Source organism: Gossypium hirsutum, chromosome D02 (genome assembly GCF_007990345.1).
Source record: "Gossypium hirsutum isolate 1008001.06 chromosome D02, Gossypium_hirsutum_v2.1, whole genome shotgun sequence".
In the NCBI taxonomy this organism is placed as follows: Eukaryota; Viridiplantae; Streptophyta; class Magnoliopsida; order Malvales; family Malvaceae; genus Gossypium; species Gossypium hirsutum.
The window spans coordinates 20,502,322-20,514,226 of record NC_053438.1 but is presented as its reverse complement, the minus strand read 5'-3'; the positions used below and the strand labels follow the sequence as shown (position 1 = coordinate 20,514,226).

General features: G+C 32.8%; 1 long non-coding RNA gene across 1 annotated transcript; it reads right to left on the bottom strand.

The window, feature by feature from the left end:
- Positions 1–8,821: 8,821 nt before the first annotated feature.
- On the bottom strand, positions 8,822–11,665 carry LOC107908096 (uncharacterized). The gene is made up of 6 exons (XR_005910391.1): positions 11,501–11,665; positions 10,943–11,024; positions 10,756–10,851; positions 9,871–10,204; positions 9,597–9,776; positions 8,822–9,397 (listed from the first exon to the last, which is right to left on the bottom strand). It is a non-coding gene; the product is annotated as an uncharacterized lncRNA (long non-coding RNA).
- Positions 11,666–11,905: the final 240 nt, after the last annotated feature.

The following is an 11,905-nucleotide window of genomic DNA, read 5'->3' as shown; positions in this document are numbered from 1 at the left end:
ATTTGGGTGTCGTCAACATATTTTAGATGTTCCTATTCATTTGAGTGATGGCATCTATGGAATTGACAAGAAGGGAACACCCAGTTGGAGAGAAGGCCTCGTTTGGAATCATGTTTGCCTAATTTCACTCTCTCGATGGACTACCAGCAGTGGTACATGCGGAATGGGCTACCCTACCTATATGGTGGCGAATTGATGGCAGTCCTTCCAAATATGCACTAACAAGGTCCCTAAGAAAGGCGACCTCGTCATCTGCCTCCTCCTACCCCACCAGAGCCCGAACTTGCAATGTCATACACATAATCGATCGGTAGTTCCTATCATACGGAGTTGGGGGGTTACAGTTTTACCCTAGAGTACTCAGGTTACGCACTTCACTTGGAGATGGGCAATTGCAGCTCTTTCTATCATCAATTGAGGTCACCATTGATGTTTGATTTATTTAGCCCATTTTGTAAAGGCCCAAATTTAAGGTTATCAGAATAGTGGTTTTGTAACCACAAATTCGATTTAAAGAGAAAATTATTATTAATTTTTATGATTTATCGAGTGATTAGATATAAGTACTAGAGTATTGATAAGAAATTTTATTGATTGCATGCCTAAATTGCCTATTAGGACTTAATTGCAAAAGTGGGTAAATATGAGTTTTAGATGATAAATGATTTATTTGAAGTGCATAATCAAAGTAGAGGTCCTTAAATAGTAATTAGACCATAAAATTTCCATGGACAAAAATAGGCATGCATAGATAAAAATAACTAAAGTTTTAATGAAGGGTATTTTAGTCATTGAATAATAAAAAGAATAAAAAGGGAAAAAGATGGCAAAAATATCATCTTCTCCAAAAAAAGCTTGTTGCCAAAATTTAAAGGACACTATAGCTAGGGTTTTCACACTTTCTCAAGCTCATAATCAAGAAGAACGGAATTCGAGGTTAGATCGAGGAAAGAATAAGATTGAAGAATAAGTGGTAGATTTGGCTATATTTGGTACCGAGGTAAGTTTACAGTAAATAAATGTAATATTTTAATTATTATTATTAATGCTGCTATTTTCCAGCAATTATATATTTATTTTATGAATTTATTTGATGTTGACTCAAGTATGAGATGATAGAGAATTGATATTAAAAAGTCCCGTTGAATCATAAGGAAGGTACTGGATACAAATGTCATGACATTTGGGTAAAGAGATTCCATGTAAGACCATGTCTGGGACATGGCATTGGTATCCTTGAGATCATGAGAGGTCTCATGTAAAACCATGTCTGGGACATGACGTTGGCATCGAGACGAGAGGTCCCATGTAAGACCATGTCTGGGACATGGCATTGGCACCGAGATAAGAGGTCCCCCGTAAGACCATGTTTGGGACATGACATGGGCACCGATATGAGAACTCCCATGTAAGACTATATCTGGGATATGACATTGGCAGTACATGAAACATTCCATGTAAGACCATGTCTGGGACATGGATTTGGCATGTTATTATCAGAAAGAGACCCAAGTATCCTTATTGTTCCAATGTGGCTCACGAGCAAGTAAATAACTTATGTTCATGAAAGTTCAGTTAAAAGCATAAATGGCAAGTTCAAGTGAGTTATAAGAGTTAAGAGTATATTATGTTACCCATTGAAAATCAACATTTCAGCAAGAGAAAAGTAAGTCATAATTATGAGTTATCTAAGTAAACAAGCAAGAGAATGAGTAAGGAAGTAAGTAAAGAGGAAATTAAAGATTATGTCACTTGAGTATTATTAATTGTGTTAAATGTTGCTATTTATTTACTTGTAAACTTACTAAGAATTATGCTTACTTTGTTTATTTTCTTTTTATATAGCATTATTAATCAAATTCAAGGATCCTAAAGACGTCGGAGATCATCCACACTATCAATCACAACTACTTGACATTTTATGATGAACTATGTTTGAACTATGGCATGTATAGGGACTTACTTATTTTGAATGTTGTATTATGATTTTGCTAAAGAATGATGTGTAAATATCTAAAGATGAATGGTTGTCAAAATGGTTAAGTATGAAGGTGTTTGTTGTTATACATGTCTATGTGATAAATTATGCATAGAAATCATGAAAGAGTAATAATTTGCAAAGAAACAGATTTAAACAGTAGTAATGGCGTGATTTTGAATAATCACTTAGGATAGTATAAAATGAATTATAGGGTGTATTATATATATAATTAAAGCTTGTTGAGTCTATTTTCATGAAAAAATAACGGTTTAGCAAAAGAAATTTTATATTTTGAGATATATGAATTTTCGTGAGATAGGGTCAGAACCTTTTTTAGAGTCCCCTATTATGAGTTTAGAAAATCACTAAAAATTGTACAAAAATAGTTATGATTTTTAATTTATATTTCTAGATTCCTTATTGAGTCTATTTTCTGTAGAAACAAGTGAGAACACCATATGAAATTCCTACAATGAGAAAACTTATTTTTAGTGGCAAGAGAGCAGGACAATTGAGTGGTGAAATAGGGGAGACTTTAACTAATAAACTGTACTAATTGGCTGAACCAAAAATTATGAAAAACTTATGGTAAGAAGATATATGAGTCTAGTTTAAGGAAAAATTTACAGGTTTAAATTTTGAGTTCTGTAGCTCAAGTTATAAATGATTAAGTGACTGCTGCGTGAGTGGACAACTTTGTCATAGATAGTGAGATAAATTTTAAAAGCAAACTTTTATGCCCCGAATTAATAAGTTAAATAAAGTAATACCTCGAGCTCGACTCCGGCAACAGTCTCGGGTAAGGGGTGTTACACATTTCCACCCCAATACTTCACCCCTCTTGAGCAAACATTTGTGAAACATGATTTTTCAAGTTTGCTTAATACACCCCAAGGTTCGCCTATGGGTGATGGGAATGTCGGTTCGAGTGAGTTGGACATTAATTGTCGGGAGCATCTACAACGCAAATGAAGGCCATCACAACGATACACCCCATGGAAAACTCCTTCAAACCATCAATTTTGATGGTTTTAATTCAAATGTTTGACTCATTTTAATGAAATGTTTGATATATTTTAAAATATACGTGACAAACAAGTTCATGCAAATATGTTACAAGTTAGTAAGCAAATTAAATCATGTGTTTCATGTACAATATTATCAATTCATGTCCAACGAATATACAATATAGTTCATGCAAATATGTAACATATTTGAAGTTAATAAGAAATTCATTTAATTCATTTCTTATACAAGAATATAAATTCAAGTTGAAGGAATATATAATAATAAATTTGAACATAGGATACATAAATTCACATTCCAGTCGACCGTAACCACTGTCCCAAGTGGTAGTTTCGATACAGGCAATTGCTTTGATTATGACCCATTGTTTTGCACACCCTACAATGTTTAAGGTTAACCCTATCTCTAAGTCCATGTCATTTCTTATCCGAGTGACATGCGAGCGACCTCTAGGCTTCCCATGTAGCCTAAAGTCTAGTACCAATTAGAAAGTCGGCGGAGGAACTTTTCACGTCGACACATCCCGCATTATTGGAAACTCATTTCCCCAAATACACAATGTGTGTTCTAGTGGGTACACCTCATCGATATATTGTTTGACATAGATGGAGGTGTTAGTGCATGCTGCAACGACGTGCGTACACAAGTATCGAAGTGTCTGAAACTTCCCACAGTCGCACCGCCTATTTCGGAGATCAACTTCGTATGACCTAAGTGAGATACCCAATCGATGACCGATGGTCTCTGTCACCTAAAAAGTTTCCAAATGTTGAGAATATAATTCTACTTTCATTGTCCTCGCGCTTTGGTCGTTGACCTCTATCTCCTTCCTAACCTCCTCAACATATATGTATCCTGCATTCATCTAGTTTACTTGTTTAAGCTCCATTCTTGGCATCAATGTTGCCAACCTATAAAACATTTCTAAGAAGATAGATAAAATTGGAATATGTCATGTACTCTTCAATACAACGTTAACAACCACTGCCATGTTGGTGGTCATATAACCATATCACGGTCCATCATCGAAATTTTGAGTCCATTTTGTTCACCCTAATATTTTGAGAAAGCAAAGAATTGCTCAGGAGGTACAAAATAAGATTAAAACTTAAGATGGCATATTGTAATATATCTTACTTCAATAAATAATATTAACTAACACTTAAAAGAAAAAAGGGAATGAATAAAGTTTATCAAGTTTATCCCGAGAATTCTAGGTTGTAGTGACTTAAAAGCAATTAAGTTGGCTTGGTTGAAATGATAGGAGAGAAAACACTCTCTGTAGGGGGCATTTTCATCTGACATGGCAGTGAGAACACTTCTTGTAGGACGCATTTTCCACTGACATATCAGACATGCGGCTAGAAAATGCGTCTTATAGGAGGTGTTTTCACTGCCATGTCAGATGAAAATGCCACTTATAGAAAGCGTTTTCCCTTGGCAATTTCAACTAGCCCAATTTGATTGCTTTTGAGCTCCTACAACCCGAGATTCCCAGGATAAAAAAAAAGTTTCCCTTTATACCCTGCCCCATCCCTTATATAAATACTCTTTTTTCATTTTCTACTCACCCACATCTCAGTCTCCTCTAAATTGTTTTCTTTTTCTTGTATGTTGAAATTTTCGGGTTTAAAGATTCATTTCTCTTGCTTTGAGGGAAACATAGTTGTAGTTTTAAGTTGTGTTTGGGTTCACGGTAATGTTATGGAGCTCGATAACCTACAAATTTCACCTGTTGTGTGAGTATGGAGCCATCACTTGAGAAGTCGGGACTGCTTGCAACTCGAGGTCCAAGTTGGCGGTGATTATACCGTCTTAGGTTGAAGTGTAACTAAGGTTTGAAGTTTACAAAGGTTATGACGTCAAAGGAGGAAGCATAATCGGGGTATTAGTTGACGGTGCTAATGCAGGCGCCACAACAAGTTTCTCTTCATCAAAGGAGCATGCTTCATAAAACCCATACACAAGTGCGAGGAAGGAAAATGAAAGGGGTCGTCTAGTATAATTAAGTAATTCGTGTTGTCCATCACCACCAAAGGCAGTGATCTTGTTAAGCATCACTTGTTACACCCTAATGCTATCATAGGTTATAATAATGGGGTCACCACCTTAGGTGGTGATGGATAAGATGCATTACTTGATTATACTAAAATGTCACTGCATTTTTTTCCTCGTATTTGTGTTTGAGTTTTATAAAGCATCCTCTTTTGATGAGAAGAACTTGTTGTCGTGCCTGTATAACATTTGTCAACTACGGTACCATTTATGCTCCATCTCTTGATAGCATAACCTTTGTAAACTTGAAGCCCTAGTTACAATTCAACTTGATACCGTATCATAGTCAACTGGGACCTTGAGTTGCAACGCGATCCGGCTTCCCGTGTGATGGCTCCATACTCACATCGTAGATGTAATTTGTAGGTCACCTAGCTCCACGACACCACCGTAAATTCAAACATTCCTTAAAACTATACCCATATCTATCTCAAATACGAATAAAAATAAATCTACAAACTTCTAATTTCTAACCACAAGAAAAATACAATTTTTAGCTAAGTGAAAACGCGCCCCGTAGGACACGTTTTCCTTTCCCTCTCCAAAAATAGCGTAGATCGATAAATTTTTAGAAATTCAAGGTAGTTTCTCAAATATTTTTTTCCAGCATATTCTCATAAATTTGCCCATTATGATGGTATTATGATTCATCATGGTGGACATTATTTGTTATGTTTTGGAATCAGATTTATTATGTCGTTGATATAATTTATATTGATTCAAGTTTTATTGTTTTATCAAGTTTTATTATTTATTATATTTTAGAATAATAATTAATACTAAAAATTCTATCACACGCGTATGCATTTGGAGATCACGTATTTAGAATATAGGTATGCGTTTAAGAATAACATACAATAAATAATGAAACACAAGTCTTGAAACTAATAATAATAACATATATGCAATATGTACGAAATTAAATAAAAAAATTGGTTTGAATTGTGAGTTAAAGGAAATTTAAATAGATAAATACATCATATTAATAATATGAAATGCACTTTGATTATTTATTATGACATTTTCATTTTATAGAGTTACTATTAGTTAACTTATGACACTCACTCAATCAATGACATTATCAACAATTTAGGTGAAAAAAAATATGTAATAACATTGAAATGTATAAAAATATTAAAATATATCTTTGGTTGTAGTGGTAAAGAAATTTTTTATATAAGTTAGTGGCGCATGTGTTCCAGGTTCAACATTTGCAAAATTTTTATTAGTTTTTTTAAATAGGAAAAAGACAAAAGCACCCTCGTAATAATCTAATTTATTAAAAACATGCAAGGTTATTTTGATAATTTCATTGATTGAGTTGACTCGTGACACCAATTCAACCACACTTAAATAATAATATAAATAAAATTGTTTATTATTATTTTAAAGTATTGTGATGGAATCAAAGATGTATTAAACTATGAGCTTTTAATGTATTATGTATGTTATACCTACACTATGTACCCCAACACATGTTCTTCAATAGAGTTGGTCCTTCAACGAACTGTGTATCTGTGAACTTGACTAAGCTAGCGTACCTTCCACTCTTTACCATTGGCAAACATATGTCTGACATGTCTCATACAGCATCACACCTTCGCTGGACATATATGGGATGCACCTGAGAAGTTCAAAATTATTGATTGTCTAGTTGTCTTAAGACGTCATATCCTAGGACGTCACATCATCATCACTGCCAGGGAACAAAATTAGATCTGAATGTTAATAATCTCTAAACACGTAAGTAACCTTATCTGCCACTATAAAAAGGCCCATGCAATAGCTCATAAGACACTACTTCTCCCATTCTGCTAAATTTGACCACAAAAAAACCAACCCCATTTTCAGTAGCTCTCCACCTATTCTTCAAGTGAACCAACACTCAAACCACAATTCCCTTCCCTTGTTAATCTAAATAGTTAACAATTGGATTAGTGAGTATAGAGGACCATGAGCAACCCAAATACTACCATCCCTTTTGTTAGCATCCTTGTAATAGTCAAATCAATGTAGATTATACCATATATCATTGGAGTGTAATTGAGTAAGCCATGAGAGAAAAGTGATGAATTGTTCGTTAGTGTTTGGATGGTGTATTGCATGAATTTGATAGTATGCCCTTGTGGGGGACACCATGCTGAAATTTTTCATTTGGTGAACTCTAAGGTTTGGTGAACTCTAGGGTTTGATGAACTCTAGGGTTTGATGAACTCTAGGAATTGAATTAGAGGTTGAATAATATATGAAATTGAAGCTGAATGAGTATATTTTTACATGAAAGAAACACATTAAGCAAAAAAGTTATATATTTTGAAATATTTTAATTTTAGTGAGACAGATTTGAATTGATTCTGAAATCCCCTGTTCCAAATTTTTAAAATCACCAAAAATTGTAAAAAAATAATTATGACTTAAAATTTACATGCTTGAATTCCTCAATGAGTCTGTTTTCAATAGAAACAAACAAGAACATCGTTTGAATTTTGTATAGAGAGTTAAGTAAATTTTAGTAAAGAGAGGTCAGAGCTATTGAGCAGTGAAACAGGGGAAAGTTTAAAGAATAAAATGTACTAATTTTCTGAACCAAAAATTCTGAAACGTTTATGGTAGAAAGGTAGATGAGTCTAGTTTCAAGGAAAATTTACAGAACTTAATTTGAAGCCCGGTAGCTCCAGATAAAAAATAAATTAGTAACCATGATGCAAAAAAATAGTTTGCTGGAAATTTAACAAACAATGAAATTTATGTGTTAATAAAATTATGTTTCATTGAAATCATGTTAGAAATTTGTTTATTTGTCATATGCTTACTTACTAAGCTACATGCTTATCCTTTATTCTTTTCTTTGTTTTATAGTGATATCAGTACAGCTCGAAAATTGGACAGAGTCGGAATATCATCCACACTATCTATATCTTTTGGTATTTTGTAACCAATACTTTTGAATCATGGCATGTATAGATGACTTAGGGTACGTTTGGTTCGCTGTATTGGATTAGAGGTGTATTGGATTAGAGTTGTATTGGATTAGAGGTGTAATAGCAAATCAACTGTTTGGTTGAATGTAATGGAATAGAGGCGTAATAGTAATCTTGTGTTTGGTTGAATGGAATAGAGGTGTAATAGCATAATGGAAAAAACTAAAATGACTAGAATACCCTTACCATAAATTTGTTTTGGTAAATGATTATTGTTATTGTTATTTAAATTTTAATAAGATTATTATTATCAATAATAAATAATTTAATCATATTTAAACATAATTATTATTAGATATATTATAATTAAAATATAGAATTTAATAAAATTCTTAATAATCAATATTCTTATATGAATTTACTCAAATAATAATATATGATACTATAAAATATAAATTAACATAATTATTATTAAATATATTATAATTAAAATATATAATTTAATAAAATTCTTAATAATTAATATTCTTATATGAATTTACTCAAATCATAATATATGATACTATAAAAGATAATTTGAAATAATTAATATTAAATATATTTTAATTAAAATATATGATTTAATAAAATTTAAAATAATTATAACTAATAAATTATCTTATATGAATTTGTATAATTTAAAATAATTATTATCTTAGTCAAAATATGACTAATTTTCCGAAGCATGGGAAGAGGATTTATCTAGTAATTTTAAAATTTATCTCAAAAATGCTTAAATTAATAAATTGCAAAAAGAAAAAAGAAAAAATCGAGAGGTATTTGGGTCAGACTCAAGTTATTTCCAAAATGTGTTCGGATGCTTAAATTAATGAATGAAAAATCACATAAGCGATAAAGTGGCAAAACATTTGCATATTATACAGCTTTAAAGAAACTTAGAATACACAACAAATGATGTTTGCATTCTAAAATATGGTAAAAAATATATTGCTTTAACGAAAATACAACAAAACAGATCCCAATACCATGCCCCATGGTTCTAAATTTACCCACTCTTACTTCGACCAAGCGACCGTATCGATTTCAACTTGTGCACTCCTATATAATTCCAGTCTCTTCGCAAGAGCGGATCGGCGTTCCATGATTGCTGGATCCTCATTCAGTAATGCCGATAATCGTTTTTGCTACAAAAGAAATTTCCCAGAAATCATTCACTGATCATTTGTTTCACCAAAATAAGTAACAGACGGTAAGTTGACTCTTATAAACCTTGAAGAATACTAAACTCAATGTCAAAAGATAGAAAAATAGCAGGCAAATTTTATTTGGTACATGAACAATATAAGCAAAGATGGGAATATACCGGAGTTTCACTCATAGCCTTGTGAACCAGATCCTTCAGAATGGAATGAGTCTGAAAAATGTAACAAATGAAATCAATCCAATTTGAAGCATCAGTCTATGACCAACATGATCCCTAGTAAACCGAGACCTTAATAGCAGTTAAAAATTATCAACATTTTTTATGTAAGACAACTAAATAGTAGAGGATAGCAAGAATATTGATACACATACAATGCAAACAATCAAATTAAAGCCATCATTTATTGTACCTGAGAGACCAGCCTGTTGAGATTAGTGTAATTCATTGGTTACATGTTGTCGTCTGTATTTGTGGTCTGGAACGTCCAACAAATCGAACAAATCCTGAACCAAAAACCTTTCTCCTTCTTTGGTGGTGCTGCCTTGGTATCCCTCTTGGCAATGAGATCAGCCATGAACTCAACAACAGCCTAATGTAGAAAGAAGTTGAATGAGTTAGTAGCTCATAAGAAATCAAACAGGAAAGGTCCCAGCAAGTTAAATTTGTAGCTAGATTAGCATTACCTGAGCACCCAATTTGATTACTTCTCTTGGTGGAACTTCCAGGGGAGTCTCATCAGCTCGGAAAACTCTCAATTTCGACAATAATCTGAAAGACTCGGGTAAAACTCTGATCTGGTTGTCACTTATGTCCAACTCTTCAAGCATCTCAAAGTTTTTAAATCTGAAAAAGTTTTTCCCCACATTCAATTGATCTCAAGAACCAAAATAGATATTGAAGTAGGACAATACGATGAGACAAAATAATTTGTTTGTTTTTCCTCTTAATGTCATCACAGTACTCTCTTGCAAGCACATTAACCTTCCTTTGATCCATGCCTAACTGGCAAATGTCCGCCTGTCCACATAAAGCAATTACAGCAGCTTTAGATAAATAAAAGTTTGAATTAACATTATAACCTACAAGAAAACATAGAATGTACACAAGTAAGGGTACAGCTTGTAAAAAATAGTCCAGAATAAACTGCAGAAAAATGGAAGGAGATCAATAGCAACAATGCTGGAGATCCTTAACAGTTGTTCTCTACTTAAACTGTCAAACTTAAAATAGCTATGTAGAGGAATATAATAGTAAATTTGGATCTTCAATCAGAAATTGGAACTTTCTTTATTTGGACACATTGAGAAAAAAATTCCAATTACTCCAATAAAAGGATACCAAATGATGTCATAATGAAAATTCTCAATTAGAAAAAGAAAATGAAACAATGGATATCACTTAGAAAATACGCCTAATAAGCATTTATATGGTTAACAAATTGAGTAATTCGTAGAAGTAACTTGAAACAGAGTGACACTCGCACTTTTATTGAGATTTACTTATTAATCTACCTAAAGTTCTCTAAAAGCCTTGGAATCAGGAAAGGATAAAATCCAGAGCAGAAGCACCTTAAGGAAAAATATGTCAGCACACTGCATGCATGGGTAAAGAATTTGGGCAACGACAACTCATCTTGCTCACTACGGCCCATAATTTGACAACACCTAGAAAAACACATTTTGTATTCGGAGTCAACAAAAGAATTACTACAAAATATTAATAAAACAAATCAAAAAGATCTTATTAGCCCCACACCTCATTATCCTAGGCAGCTTGTTTCTGCGAGCTATATCCATTACAAGTGGCCAATACTCTGATGCCCTGGAGTTAATTTCATCTGAAGACCACAAGAATTCAACATTTAAAAAGAAACACAATAAATCTAAATGTAGAGCCACAGTATATGAATAAACAAAGTGAATGAAAGAAGTATGTTAGAACTTAGATCTGAAAACAAATGCAGCAAACAACATAAATTTATTGAAAGGGAAATATGCATATAACAATTGTTTAAAAAAACAATAAAATCAATAAAATAACTACGAAGAAGCTAAAACTTTGAAGTCAAATAATCAGAAAAAAGTTAAATTGTCAAATTTCAATCTGTTATGATGTGTTAGGAATAAATAAACAAACCCATAATTAGCTTTTCTGTATAAATCAAATCCATCAAAGAGTTGATTCAATTCTGAGATTCAATCCCTACATCTACAGAGAAATCAATATAAGAGGACTATAAAATTTTGAGGGAAAAAAACTTAAAGATTCTAAAAAAGAAAAAAAGAAACAAAGAAAAAAGAAAAAGTAGAATACCAGAGCAATGTGCATTCTGCCAGAAGGCTCGAAGCCATCATAGCAAATGGGTTCAGGTTTATGATTTAGAAGATTTAGCAGTTCATCCTCTTGAATACATTCTTCCCCTACACTTCTTATAATCTTGAACTTTTCTTCTAAACTCATCCTGAAACAATGATTTCAAAATATATAAATATATTTACTCGATTTCCATCTATAAAGAAATAGAAAAACAAAAAATTACAACGAAAATGACTCACTGTGGAGTTGAAGAGGAGGGGGGAGGTTGAGAATCGACGGAGAGAGACTGCATGCCGGAAGACGGTGGGGTCTGATCCACAGGAGATTGGTCCGCCATCGGTTCAGAGAGTACTGCAACGGTGTTGTCAAAGGGTTTACAATACAAAGTTGTGATGTCAAAGA